General features: G+C 41.2%; 1 pseudogene across 1 annotated transcript; it reads right to left on the minus strand.

The window, feature by feature from the left end:
- Positions 1-12037: 12037 nt before the first annotated feature.
- Positions 12038-13104, minus strand: LOC145033913 (gibberellin-regulated protein 6-like; annotated as a pseudogene). Its single transcript, XR_013677772.1, has 3 exons — positions 12984-13104; positions 12666-12723; positions 12038-12478 (listed from the first exon to the last, which is right to left on the minus strand). The product of XR_013677772.1 is annotated as a gibberellin-regulated protein 6-like (transcript).
- Between the last annotated feature and the right edge of the window lie 3141 nt (positions 13105-16245).

A 16245-nucleotide genomic window follows, 5' to 3' on the forward strand; every position in this document is an offset into this window, starting at 1 on the left:
GGAATTAATTGTATGTATAATGATTTATTATTATGAGAAACAATTATAAATCAATAAAAAAATAATAAAAAATAGAGTTGGGTATATATTATATTAAAAAACATTAGGAAGAGCAAATACGATATTTAGAGTTTAAGTCGGACAAATACGATATTTAGCTGTTTAGGAAGTGCGTATACGGAATCCTTCCTTTTAATTAAATTTAATTCAAAAATATAATGAAAATACAATGTAACGTCCGCAGATTCGGGCTAGTCAATTTAGAGACAATAAGCATCAAAAATGAGTTTTAATGGAAGATTATTTAGAATGATTAATCTTTTCCAAGTGGTAGTATATGTTACAAAGGTTCCGTACATATAAAGAACGCTGAAATCCGACTTATAAAGAATAAGTTATGACCCGTCGAAGTTTTTCGGCAAAACCGACACGACGCTGGGAGACGTAAATAGTGAATTTATGATGGAAGACTTTTTAGCCTTAAAAATTAAAAAAAAAAAAGTTGCAGTATACGTTAAACAGAGAACATACAAAAAAAGAACGCCCAAATATGACTTCATATGAGCAAGTTATGAATTTTCTAATATTTGGCATAACAGTGCACGACCCAAAACTCGAATTTTAGATCGAGCAGTTTTTGGCCTACGCGATCTAAACGAGAGTTGAAGATCTCATTAATAGAAAGTCAACGATAAAAAGACAGATGGAAACGGAGTTTGTATGAAAAAAGTTACGAATTTTCCGCTGTCATTTAACAGTATAATCTCCTCCTACTGTTAAATTTAAGATCGTAACGAATTCAAAATGAAAGTTGTAGATCTTATTTTTACCTACGCGTCGATATAAAGAATATCAAAAACATAGCTCGTATGCGAAAGTTACGGATTTTAGAATTTGGAAATGTGTTGTGCGAAAATGGGTGACGTGGCATGATCTTGGCCATTGCTTTCTCCCCAAGTATTGCCACCAGATGGTGACAAGTGGTACCAAGTTCAACTATATTTCACCCTATAAATGGAACCTATCACACCCTCATTTTTTTCACACCTTTCCTATTCTTTCTTCTCTCTACACTCTCTCTAAACCTCCTAAAACTCCCCTAACAAGAAGAAATCCCCGGAACTCTCAACGACTACGAGAAGAAGAGCTTTCGGCTTGGAAGTTTTGCCCCTGCAGAGCTTGACTTCTAGCCAAACCCCCTCATAGGTAAGATACGCCCATGCTATTTTAAATATAGTTTTTATTTAAATATAGTAATGTCATTAGGACCTTATAATAAATATTTGGGCTATTATTATGAGTTATATAAGTGTCGTTATAATATATTTTTAACCACTCGCGGTACGGGGAATCTAGTTTGGAGGGCCGCTTGGATTTCTAGATTTCATAAGTGTTATATGCCAAAATGATCTTGCCCTTCAGTGTTCCATGTTTGGCCCCTGTCTGTACATAGTGGGTGAAAAATATTGTGTTAACGTTTATATAATAGTAATAATAGTTCGATTATTAATTAGTCTCGTCGAGCATTAAACTAAACGCTAGTGGTAATGATACTAAGTTTTGTCAAAGGAAAATTGCGTTAAGAGTAACGAAGTGTTGTCCGAGTGCCAAGTCACGACCTTTTCAAGTGAGTGCATGGTCTCTTTCATCTTACACATAGATATGAAGTATTTAATATAAAAATTACGTGCTATAAGTGCATAGTCACTTTCATCTTACACATAGATATGAAGTATTTTATATAAATTACGTGTTGTGTGTGTATATTATCTGAATACTTTCTATCTATTTTGGATGACTGATTTTATACATGTTTTAAATGATTCAAACTATATATTTATTTTATATCTACAAATATGTTGGGATAAAACATGGGTAGATGAAATATTTGGTGTGTGATGAAATAAAATGATGAGAGACAGGTGAAGATAGGAAGGTGATGATAATTAGATGATGATAGATAGGTGATGATGAATCAGTGATGTAGGATGAAAGATATTATAACCTTGTCCGGCAATTTGGAGATGTAGTCATCTACCAGAGTATGGATGGCGACCACGGACTATTCTAGACAATCCCATGGAAACACCAACAGACTCATAACCTGTAGGTGATGAATTACAAGTTTAGACGATGTTGTAACTACGTATTCATGTGATGATACTCTAACCCTTACTATGAATTACGAGTTCAGACGATGTTGTAACTACATATTCATGAGATGATACCCCAACCCTTACTAGGCGTGTATCTAGGGGGTAATCCCCGAATCATTACTATCAATGTGATGTAGGCAATGATCCTTAGGAACGAACATATAAGGAAATGTGATGTAAAGAGATGAGAGGTAAATAAGATATATGAGACGATAATTCTTTAGGGAATATTGAATGAAGAAAATGGGGATGGCAATCGGGTTAATTGTTTGACATGTATTATATGAAGAAACAAATTAACTATATTATTGTGGGTTGAAAACCCTATGTACTCACCATGTTTTCCAACCTGACCCACTCAGTTTATTTATATCACATGTGTTGATATGAAGTCACTTTACACTGAGAGATTAAGTGTAACACCGTAAATTTCCAAAACAATTTTTCGCATTTATAAAAACATAATTCATTTGTAAATCATAAAAACAGCATTGTTTGAAACTCAATTTATAACATATAACAATCCCAAGATCTCATAGCATAAAAATCCTGTGTGTGTACTGATCAAGCCGGCGCCTTCCCGCGATCCTCACTAGTACCTGAAACACATAACACAAAACACTGTAAGCACAAAGCTTAGTGAGTTCCCCAAAATACCACATATAACACATATTAGCCACTCGAGGCTATAACTCTGTGGGTCCGTGCACCCAAACTCTGTGAACCCTCAGGTTCTAACTCTGCAAGCATGCACAACATAAATCACATAGAAGAATGCGGTGCAACAAACAATATATATAAAACATTGTATCACATAACTCTATTTACCTACTCAAGGTAAAGTATAGTGAGAAGACTCACCTCACGTATCTCGGTAACTCGTAAATCCCTGAAATCACTAGTGCTCGATCTCCCGAGCTATAGTCCTCCTATAACACAATACATCTCTAATTAACACTTTCCCCAACTAAGGTTGACTAACCCTATCAAGTCAACACCGCTCAACTCTGGTCAATGGTCAACGGTCAACCCAACTCGCCGAGTCTGGCGTGGACTCGACGAGTCCCTTACGAGGACCCGATTCCTCTAAACCCCTTCCGACTCACCGAGTCACTCACCCAACTCGGTTACTCAACCCCTGGTTCGAAATCCCTGAACAACCCGCACCAACTCGTCGAGTCTGCCAATGGACTTGGCGAGTGCATTCCATGCACAACCCCAAACGAACTTCTGAGGTCAGATCTGTTCCACTAACTCATAGATCTAGTCCTTCCAAGCTTATTTATCACGTAAAGTTCATGTCTTGGCGCTCACATCACACCTAATGACTCATAAATGGTGTTTTGACCTCAAGCACAAAGATCCCAAACCAAAACCTCCATGGATTCATAAAAAGCTTGGACAAAGCGACACTCTGGACCTCCAAGGGTCCAGATCCAGAACCTAACTCGCTTAAGGGACCAAAGGAGCACTAGATCTAGCCACAAAAGGGCTCAATAAGCCCTAAATCAACATGAAAATCACCTCAACAGAAAAGGGTTCGAAAATGGTACCTCAAACATGATGTTCTGGACCTTATATCTTCAGGAAGTTAACCCTCTGTCTTCCTCTTGGCTATAGCTTCCTTTCCCTTGCTAGACAACACCATAAAGGTTAACAATGGCTCATTCTCTCACTCAAAATGCTCAAGCTCACTAGGGTTTCGCTCTGGGGACTGGTGAGCACAAATGACAGCCATAAGGCCCTTTAAATAGGCCCCAAACCCGAGAAATTAGGGTTTCATTAAACAGCGCGGACTCGCCGAGTCCACCAATGCGACTCGTCGAGTCCAGTCATTAATCCGGATGAGAAATCACATCTCTACTCGGCGAGTCTACGCACCAACTCGCCGAGTTCTTCCACAAAACTCAAAATAAAATGAATAAATATAATATCTGAAATTCCGGATGTTACAATTCTCCCCCACTAGAATCAGACTTCGCCCTCGAAGTCTCACTCTGAAAACAACTCCGAATACTGTACACGCATCTCACGCTCCGGTTCCCAAGTAAGCTCCGACCCTTTCCGATGTTGCCACTGGACCTATACCAGGGGCACCTCCTTGTTCCTCAGAACCTTGATCTTCCGATCCAAAATCGCAACTGGTCTCTCTGCGTAGTTCAGGCTCGCATCCACATGAATGTCCTCTAGCGGCACTACCGCCGACTCGTCGGCTATACACTTCCTCAACTGAGACACGTGGAAGGTATTATGAATCCGCTCCAACTCCGCAGGTAACTCCAAGCGATACGCTACCCTGCCCACCCTCGCGATTACTCTGAACGGCCCGATATACCGGGGCCCTAGCTTGCCCCTCTTCCTGAATTGAATCACTCCTTTACAAGGAGATACCTTCAGGAGAACATAGTCACCGACCTGGAACTCAAGCTCGGATCGTCGTCTATCCGCATAACTCTTCTTTTGGCTCTTAGTGGTCAACAATCTCTGCCTGACCCGTTGTATCTGCTCTGTCGTTTACAGCACAATCTCTGTACTTCCCATCACACGATACCCTACTTCTCCCCAGCAAATGGGGGTTCGACACCTCCTTCCATACAACAACTCAAAGTGCAGCATACTAATGCTCGAATGATGGCTGTTGTTGTAGGAAAACTCCGCTAAGGGAAAATACGTGTCCCAACTTCCGCCGAATTCTAGCACACATGCTCGAAGCATGTCCTCGAGCGTCTGAATCGTCCGCGAACTCTGTCCGTCAGTCTGCGGGTGGTATGCGGTACTAAAATGTAACCTCGTACCCAACTCCTCATGGAATTTCTTCCAAAATATGGAAGTGAAACGCACATCTCGATCTGAGACAATCGAGATTGGTATCCCATGTCGCGATACCACCTCTTTCACGTACAATTCTGCCAACCTCTCAGCAGAAGAGCTCTCATTGATGGCAAGGAAGTGAGGGCTCTTCGTCAACCTGTCCATAATCACCCAAATTGCATCGACACCCCTAGCAGTCCTCGGCAACTTGGTGATAAAATCCATGGTGATATGTTCCCACTTCCACTCGGGAACCTCCAATGGCTGCAACTTGCCATGCGGATGCTGGTGCTCAGCCTTAACCTTGCAACAGGTTAAGCACCTCTCAACGAACCATGCTATATCTCTTTTCATACAGGGCCACCAATAATACTTTTTAAGATCTAGAAACATCTTAGTGGCTCCGGGATGGATCGAGAATCTCGATTTATGTGCCTCCTCCATCAAGATGGTACGCGTTCCTCCAACAAACGGTACCCAAATCCGACCCTGGAATGTCATAAGCCATCTGCTATCGGTCACGAACTCCGTCACCTGCTCTATAACTCGCTTTCTCTTGCGGTTCTCCGGTCTCACTGCCTCAGCCTGAGCCCCTCTGATGGTGTCCAATACCGGAGTCATCACTGTAAATCTCATACAAATATCCCGAATCGGGGCGCTCTCTGCTCTACGACTCAGGGCGTCGGCCACCACATTAGCCTTGTCCGGGTGGTATAGGATCTCGCAATCATAATCCTTTACCACGTCCAACCATCTCCTCTGACTCATGTTCAGATTCTGCTGATCCGTCAAATACTTCAAACTCTTGTGATCCGTGTATATCATACACCGAACCCCATACAGGTAATGGCGCCAAATCTTGAGGGCGAACACCACAGCCCCCAACTCTAAATCGTAGGTGGGATATCTTGCCTCATGGGGCTTCAGCTGCCTCGATGCGTATGCGATCACATGCCCCCACTGCATCAACACCGCGCCTAACCCAGATATCGATGCGTCACAATACACTACGAAGTCCTCCAACCCCTCTAGAAGAGTCAACACCGGGGATTTGCATAATCTCTGGCGAAGAGTCTCAAATGAGGTCTGTTGTTCTGGACCCCACCTGAACACCACACCCTTCTGGGTCAATCTGGTGAGAGGAACAACAATCTTGGAGAAATCCCTGATGAACCTCCGATAATAGCCGGCCAACCCCAGAAAACTCCTGATCTCAGAAGGAGATTTCGGCACCTCCCAACTCATTACCGCCTCGATCTTGGTTGGATCAACCAAAATCCCCTCTTGGTTAACGAGGTGACCAAGGAATTGCACCTCTCATAACCAAAAATCGCACTTGGAGAATTTGGCGTAAAGCCTCTCCGATCTCAGTATGCTGAGGATCTCCCGCAAACGCTCCTCATGTTGCTCCCTGGACTTTGAATACACCAAAATGTCATCAATGAACACAATCACTGATCGATCTAGCATTGGTCTGCATACCCTGTTCATGAGATCCATGAATGCTGCAGGCGCATTAGTGAGCCCGAATGGCATCACCACGAACTCGTAATGCCCATAACGAGCCCTGAACGTAGTCTTTTGGATATCCTCCTCACGTACCCTCATCTGATGATATCCAGATCTCAGATCAATCTTGGAAAACCAAGATGCTCCCTGCAGCTGATCGAACAAATCATCGATCCTCGACAAAGGATAACGGTTCTTGACCGTTAACTTATTCAGCTCTCGATAATCTATGCACATTCGGTGCGAACCATCCTTTTTCTTCACAAATAGGATCGGTGCTCCCCACGGTGAGCTACTCAGCCGTATAAACCCCTTCCCCAGCAGCTCCTGAAGCTACAAGGATAACTCCTGCATCTCTGGAGGTGCAAGGCGATAGGGCGCCTAGGCGATAGGTGCTGCCCCCGGAATCAAATCAATGCGAAACTCCACCTGCCTCTCGGGAGGCACACCTGGTAACTCCTCAGGGAAAACATTCGGGAATTCGGACACTATCGGGACCTCCTCAACCGCACTCGGTCTCCTTGCACCAACCCTCGTATCCGTCACATACGCTATAAAACCACTACAGCCCTGCTGTAGACTTTGCCTCGCTCTAGCAGCCGAACAAAACGCTGAATCGGGACGGGTACCCTCGCCGTACACAGTAAGAACTCCCCCACTTAGGTCTCGTATAGTCACCAACTGTCGCTCGCAGTCAATAACTGCTCCAAATCTGCTCAACCAATCCATGCCTACAATGACACAGACGTCCCCCATCGCAATCGGGACCAAATCAATAGGAAACTCTACACCGAAAATCTCAAGTACACATCCTCGAATCACCTCCGTGGCATATACTGCTCTCTCATCGACGATGGAAACTCTCAGAGGTCGACTTAACGCCTCTCGACTAATGCTGATGTGCCGACTGAAAGCCAACGATATAAAAGATCGACTCACACCCGAGTCAAATAACACCAAAGCAGGTACAGAATTCACAAGAAAAGTACCTACGCATATCATAATATAAGCATAAAATCTTAAACATTAAATAATTACATGAAAGAATACATACCAGCCACGACATCGGGCGCTGCACGGACCTCCTCCGCGGTCAACTGAAAGGCTCTCCCTCGCGCCTTCAGTACCTTGGCCTTCACTAGACGCCTCTCAGTAGCTCTGATAGCAGCAGGGGTAGATCCTGTGGTGCTCCCTAGGTAGTCCCTCGCAACAGCAGACACTCTGCGTTCTGGTGTGGTCTGGTTGCAGTGAAAACACACTGCAAACCCCTTTGGGCAGTCTTTGGCTATATACCCCTCCTTGCCACACTTGTAGCAAGATCCCGCTCTACAAACTCCATCATGACCTTTTCCGCACTTCCCACAAGTGCGGCCCTCTGGCTCCCTGCCCTGGAATCAGCAGGCTTGGCTGCCGGTTGAGACTGTGTCGGTCGTCGATCCCTCCCCTGAGACTCCGCCTCCTCCCTCGCCTGAGTCTCTAACTCGATCTCCCTCTTCCGAGCATTTTCCTGAAGCTCGACAAATCTCCGGTATGAGGAGTTCTCCACGAACTCCCAAATGTCTCTCCTCAAAATACTCAAGTAACGGCTCATTCGTTCCTGCTCAGTAGACACGTGCTCAGGGTAGAACATTACCCTCTCATGAAACATCCTGGTAATAGCCGTAACAGACTCCGTACCCTGCTTGAGGGTCAAAAACTCCTGTGCCAACCGATCTCGTTCCATCGAGGGAACATACTCATCACGAAACATGGTGGTGAACCTCTCCCAGGTCACCGCTGCAAGCTCTGCTGGAGAATAGTGTGCTGTCGCGAACTTCCACCAGTCCTTCGCCCCTAGGCGAAGCTGGTTCAGCGCAAACCGAACCCTCAAGTGCTCCGGACATGAGCAAGTATAGAAACACCCCTCAATGTCAGATACCCACCTCATCGCTGCAATCGGATCCTACGTCCCATCAAACTCTGGTGGCTTCGTGTTGCTGAACTCCCTTAAAAACAACAGGTCACCCCCTTGCGATCTAGCAGCAGCGACGACTGCAGTGGTCGCTGCGACAGCAGCCTCAGAAAGAGCGGCATAACGCTCGTCAAAAGTCTCAATCAACGTGGTCTTAATAGACCTGAACATCTCTGGTATCTATTCCCTGATGGCCGCAGCCACCTCCTCATGGATGATCCGACGGATCTCCTCATCACTAGTCTCGCTGCTCTCTGGCATAAGTCGTGTCCTCACCATGATCTACCTCTGAAATACAACATACGATATATTAGAAATTCATTCGAGCATACTCGCACTCGATAACGCATCCCTCCTTGATCTATGGCATCCCGAAGATTCTTACTTGAATTGTACACCTCTCCGGTGTTTTCAGTAGTACGGGCCCAATACTACTGTCCGCACCGTATCAGTGTACACCCCAAGTCCTCCTCTTAGGATCCCAAGTCCCAAGTACTCTATTATGCATAATCCACTCTCTATAGATCTCTCATAGCTCCTCACTGCTACCTACTCACTTTCAAGCATCTCATAGCAGCTCACCTTCCCCTAGGCTAAGGCATCACAAATCAGGCCACCCTAGTCCTAATAGGAATACCTAGCCCACTCTAGCAAGAGAATACATCATATCAATCTCATAAACATATAACATAAGGGTATTTTGGGAAATCATTGTTCGGGTGCTGACTGATCGTACACACGTCTCTGCTCTGTGTTTCTCTAAAAATCTTTTACTCTTTTTAGAAAACTTGGTTCTCTTTTGAAAATATTTTCCAAATCCTCAATTTGAGCTCAAATACTCCCGAAGGTGTACCCGAATCCCTCAAACCAAGGCTCTGATACCAACTTGTAACGACGTAAATTTCCAAAACAATTTTTCGCAGTTTATAAAAACATAATTCGTTTGTAAATCATAAAAACATTATTGTTTGAAACTCAATTTATAACATATAACAATCCCAAGATCTCATAGCATAAAAATCTCGTGTGTGTACTGATCAAGCCGGCGCCTTCCCGCGATCCTCACTAGTACCCGAAACACATAACACAAAACACTGTAAGCATAAAGCTTAGTGAGTTCCCCCAAACACCACATATAACACATATTAGCCACTCGAGGCTATAGTTATGTGGATCCGTGCACCCAAACTCTGTGAACCCTCAGGTTCTAACTCTGCAAGCATACACAACATAAATCACATAGAAGAATGCGGTGCAACAAACAATATATATAAAACACTGTATCACATAACTCTATTTACCTACTCAAGGTAAAGTATAGTGAGAAGACTCATCTCGCGTATCTCGATAACTCGTAAATCCCTGAAATCACTAGTGCTCGATCTCCCGAGCTATAGTCCTCTTATAACACAATACATCTCTAATTAACACTTTCCCCAACTAAGATTGACTAACCCTATCAAGTCAACACCGCTCAACTCTGGTCAATGGTCAACGGTCAACCCAACTCGCCGAGTCTGGCGTGGACTCGACGAGTCCCTTACGAGGACCTGATTCCTCTGAACCCCTTCCGACTCACCGAGTCACTCACCCAACTCGGTTACTCAACCCCTGGTTCGAAATCCATGAACAACCCGCACCAACTCGTCGAGTCTGCCAATGGACTCGGTGAGTGCATTCCATGCACAACCCCAAACGACCTTCTGAGGTCAGATCTGTTCCACTAACTCATAGATCCAGTCCTTCCAAGCTTATTTATCACGTAAAGTTCATGTCTTGGCGCTCATATCACACATAATGACTCATAAATGGTGTTTTGACCTCAAGCACAAAGATCCCAAACCAAAACCTCCATGGATTCATAAAAAGCTTGGACAAAGGGACACTCGGGACCTCCAAGGGTCCAGATCCAGAACCTAACTCGCTTAAGGGACCAAAGGAGCACTAGATATAGCCACAAAAGGGCTCAATAAGCCCTAAATCAACATGAACATCACGTCAACATAAAAGGGTTCGAAAATGGTACCTCAAACGTGATGTTCTGGGCCTCAGATCTTCAGGAAGTTAACCCTCTTGCTTCCTCTTGGCTATAACTTCCTTTCCCTTGCTAGACAACACCACCAAGGTTAACAATGGCTCATTCTTTCACCCCAAACGCTCAAGCTCACTAGGGTTTCGCTCTGGGGACTGGTGAGCACAAATGATGGCCATAAGGCCCTTTAAATAGGCCCAAAACCCGAGAAATTAGGGTTTCATTAAACAGCACGGACTTGCCGAGTCCACCAATGCGACTCATCGAGTCCGGTCATTAATCCGAATGAGAAATCGCGTCTCTACTCGGCGAGTCTACGCACCACTTCGCCGAGTTCTTCCACAAAACTCAAAATAAAATGAATAAATATAATACCTGAAATTCCGGATGTTACATTAAGAATATATAAATCATTAGTGATAATGAATGTAAGTTCAGTTTATCCTTATGTTTTTGTATTGACGATGACATCCCAAATGTTTTAAAACGAAGAAAAATATTTTTCTTCGGAAATGCTTTGATAACGTATTTATCATGTTTTACTTGGAACAAATTTCGCAACATTTTTTATTAAAAGAGTACTCTATTTTTTATAAAGCATAAACAAAATCGGTCTTTTTTGGCCGTGAAAATGAGGATGCCACAGTTGGTATCAGAGCATTAGTTTAAGTGAACTAGGAATATGGATTTAATTCTAGACTTAAACTTACAATGCTAAGCAATGATTGTGAGGAGTGTGTCTAATAAAATTTAGGTAATACACCTGCATAGACATAAACAGTAGCTTATTTAGGGAAAATATCTAACATGTTTTTATGTGCTAAATGATTTATGATATGCATTATATGATCAGATCTATGGTCTGTTGCCGACCGGATCTGGAAACTTTATGTGTTCAGACTTCTAAACGTTTAATTACGGTATTAGAAATGACATGTAACTTTTCGGAGTAATAGGAGATTTACACGTCGATCGTAAATAAAATCTTTCCTGTCTTATTTCTCCTCGTTTGTCGTTTCGCACCGAACGTCTGATTTGGTGTATAGAACGAAATGACAAGGACCCGAAGTGGAAATGCGAATGGAAATAGAAATCAATTGCCTCATCCACCATTGATTGAACAAATACCCGTTGTAGTAGCCACTCCTGAGCCAATCACAATGGTTGAAGTATAAGCCATGATTCGGGTTATGCTGACTGACCAAAGAGAAGAGATGAGGCAGATGTTGCACGCAAATAGTGATGAATCTACGATGCCCATTGTACAACCTGAGTTGATCGCTGAACAATCGGAGGAAGAAAATTATAACCGCACTGTGAGTCAAGTTGGAACCCAATGGGCAAGGATGAATGGCCCAGAAAAAAAAAGAAAAAAATAACGAGGATGAACGGATGTATAAGAACTAGTGTATATAAACCATGGTTATGACCAGCAGACCACAAGATTCACCGTAGTCCGTATACCTAATGGTCTAGTACAACTCCCTATAACAAACATTCTTGATGTATCAAGTGATATACATTACATCACCAACATGCGCCGCTATATTACTAAATAAAGTTAGCTTTTTCTTAAAATATTTGAAATAATAATTTTATATTTCGTTGATAAACATATTAAAATAAATATTCATATTTTTTTAAACAGAAGATAAGATATTTCATTAATTAAATCAGATTGGGGTCCAATCACATGCTGAAGCAGCCCACCCTATCACACTAGTTTACATATTCATTGGTCCAATTTTCACTTTAAAAAAATGGACCCCACAAGTAAATAACCATAATACCCCTATAACCATATAATCCGAGGCTAAAAACGGTAAAATCACATAAATTCAGGGGCATTTTGGACCTCCTTCCTTTGTCTTCCATTGTTGTAGCAAGGGCAAACTTGTTTATTCCCATAATACCCCGGTGGCACACAAAGGCACTTTGCGCAACATTTCTGACAGAAAAACATGCATGGCTTGTGGTACTGTGTCCTGCTGCATCTCCTTATGCACTGTCCGGGGCATTCTGGTCAATATATGCTATAAAGTTAGTAAATTACCATACTACCCTTTGACCAAACAATCAATCAGTCAACAGTAATAAAGCTGAAAAGTAGCAGCATTCAAAACTTTAATCTCTTGACCATGGTGTGAATATGAATTACAAGTATAAACGATGATGAACAATGAATGTAAAAGCAGTTGAATCTTACGAGAGCTTTTCAAGCTTCCAGGACCAAAGCCATGGTGATGTCCCCCTTTCTTCGAAACCTACAAACGGAAACAAATCGTATCACATTCCATGAAGTTTTATTATCTGTATAAACTCAGATCGCGTTCGAAGAGCCTAAATCAAACGATTTCAAGGACAATGAGTGTTTATACTCTCATTTAATCAGAAATGATTTCATAAACACAGATTATGTTCGAAGAACAGCGTTTTATTGCAGAAACTCGGATCTAACACTTCACGACACAATGCATTGTGTATAATCACGCGTACAAAGGAACGATTGGTTGAATAAACTTACAGTAGCTTGAAGCGTCGAGATGGCGAGCAGAGTCAAGAGCAGGATCGCGAAGAACTTCGCCATGGTTGTCGATGAGAGTAAGGAGGGAATGAGAAGCGGGAAAGGGTTTGTTGCTTGTTGGGGAAAGTGTGGGGTGCACAGTGTATATATAGAATAATTGGATCTTTTTTCGAGTTAAGAAAAAATATTAAAAATTGAAAATTCGAAATAAAATTAAATGAAATTTGCTTATAGATATTCCAATTGGAAATAAAATTTAATGAAATTTGCTTATAGATTAAAATATGAATTGTATTCATCAGATTAAAAGATTAAAAAACGTATAACTGAATTGTAATTATAGTTAGGATCAACAATAACACGATTGAAATTAAATAAATAAAAAATTAATTAATTTTTATATTGAAACCAAGGGTAAAAACGTAAAAGGCAAGGAATGACAAAGTTTTCAACAATGTGAAGATTTATTCAACGATTTTGGCGGATAATATCGTCACTTTGGTTTTTAATTGGGTGAAATTTATGGGTAATTTTGGTAATTGTAATTGTAATTGGGGAATTTGGTGTTGTAACCCATTTGACACTTACTTTTTTCTTTTAGGAAGTGGTTAATATATTTTTGATGTTTCCAAAAAAATAACCTAAAATGAACGACTTGGATTGGGATAATGATTTAGGAGGCTAATAAGGTTTTCAGTTTGTCCGTATTAGGTCATTAAGTTTTTTTTTTTGTGCTTATTAGACCAATATGGTTGTTATTACCGTTTAGAAATAGTCATTTTACCGATTTTACCGGGTAAAAGGACTATTTCTAAACGCTAATAACAACCATATTAGTCTAATACGCACAAAAAAACCTTAATGACCTAATACGGACAAACTGGAAACCTTATTACCCTCCTAAGTCATTAACCCTAATTTTAAAGACATTGAGAATATATGACCATTAACAGTAAACTAATTCGTTTAGAACTCGCGTCATCCCATATAACCTGTTACTCTTCTATATGGCGAAGCTCTTCATCTATAGTCGTCTGTCACACCCCCGAACCAGACGGCGGAAACGTCCGGGGGCTGTCGTGACTCAATTGAATACCATCACAATGAATATACATGAAACATAACATTATACATCACCAACATTTGGAATGATACAACTGGTAGCGTTTACATCCATTACATTGTTCCAAAATATTACATTCCAAAATACATTGTTCGTTGTTACTTAAACAACCGCAAAACAATCATAGAGTACAGTCCTCTCTTCACTTATATGTTACCTGAGAACACAAGTATTTTGAAAAACGTCAACATGTGAAATGTTGGTGAGTTCATAAGTAATGTTTGAAATCCCATGTTTGTAATGTTTTAAAAAAAAAACCACCAGAAAATCCGATATTTTCTGAAAATAGAATAGCATAAAAATATGTGAAGATCCGTGAGTATGCTTGTTTGAATTCTATAGATGTAAACGTAAGAGTTGTGAAATTTGACATGTAGTTCGTAAGTGTACTAGTTGAAAACCCTAGGAAAACCCGACGTTTTCCTATCGCTTTGCTTTAATTAGTTTATGTGTTGTGGTTTCGTTATGTTAGAGGTATTTGTTGAGCTCCGGAGGCATTGAGTATACAGTGGGTGGTGAATTGTTGTAACGTCCGTTAATGAAAACGTCCAGTCGACAACCGTACTAATGATCCCTTAGGCGTCACTCGCACTTATTCACACAACTCAATCCTCCCGGACTTGTGTAGTCCCACGACCGGAGGGAAAAAGAGAAGGTGCGAATCCCTCGGAATTTCCCCGCGTCGTTCAAGACCATTGCAATTGCGAAGGGCCCGAAGCCCAACCCGCAATCGTGAGTTCCCGACTTTACTAGCAGCACTGAAGGACCCTTGGGGACCAGCAGCATGTTTGCCATTGAAAGTCCTTTTACACGCGGTCGAGTCGCATTAGACCCAACTACATGTAAGCAAGTGTCCTTTGGGCCTAAAGATCATGTCATCGGGTTAGCTAGGCTCGACAAGCATGATTTGCAACTTTTGGGCCTAAGGAGTATACGTCGACGTATTGAGTAATTCCACGAGAGTAAAGAGTTCCAAGAGTTTCATATGTGTATTGAGTGTTATAGTGTTAGTAGTTTTGGATTTGTTATTGATTCGAGACCGAATCAATTCGTTTGGTAACGATTGTTGGTGATATTGTGTATTGTAATTCGTCGAGAGTCGTAGTGTCAATCTTTGTTCACAACGAGTGTATTGAATTACAATTGAAAATTTTCTGTTTACAACCCCTCTTTATTTTGTAAATTTACTTTTTCACCCCCTTTAGGTAAAATAATTTCCGGTTTAGTCCTTAAACCATTTTTCTTGACATTTTAACACCCAAAAACTATTGAAATTAATATTTTTCAGCATATTTTTCATTTAAAACAGTTTAAGTCCCTGAAATTGCAGTTTTCTCGGTTATAACCCCTCTTTTTCGCAATTTTTACATTTTTGGCTCAAATTGGAAAATTTTTGCAACTTTGGTCCTTTTTAAATTTGAAAAGCATTTTAAGCCTTTGAAAAGTACTTATAACACTAGTAACCAACTGTTTTACAGAAAAACACAGTTTTGGCCCTCCAAAACAGAACATTTCGCATAATGGGCCCTATTGGGCCGAAATTGTCATTTTTAGCCCATTAAGCTTGAAATTTATGTTTTTAATCTTCCAAAAGAGTATATTTTCAGAAAATACATTATGGAATCTGTTTTGACTCATCTCACCCATCAGATTTCGAGATATTTCATTTTGGGCCCTTTAACTTTGTATTTTTAACATTTATGTCAAAAAAAAAATGAGTTTTTAGCCCAAAGTATGTATTATTAAGCCACTTAGCTATTTTTCTTGGTATACTTTGTATGTAGTAGTATATTTTATGCTAGTATAAGATATATCTCGGTTTTTAGCAATTCATAACTAGATCTAGCATCAAAATCATACAAAACATACATATAAGCATAGAAATCAACCAAAACATACACATAATAATGGATCTACACCTTTGCTTGTATTCTCCCCCACAAAAACTTATAAAAACCGAAAATAAGGGGGTATGAAGCTCACCTTGTGTGTTGATTCGGTTTTTGAAGAAAGGATGGAAGAAATGAAGTGATTTTTCGGCCTTAGCACCTTTCCTTGGTAGATCTCGAATTTGGTGACTTATAAGGTGTATGATCACAAGTTGGAATAGATTTAGAAGAGGTTTTTGATGGAATGAAA

The sequence above is a fragment of the Lactuca saligna genome, chromosome 3, assembly GCF_052625555.1.
Source record: "Lactuca saligna cultivar CGN05327 chromosome 3, ASM5262555v1, whole genome shotgun sequence".
Classification (NCBI taxonomy): Eukaryota; Viridiplantae; Streptophyta; class Magnoliopsida; order Asterales; family Asteraceae; genus Lactuca; species Lactuca saligna.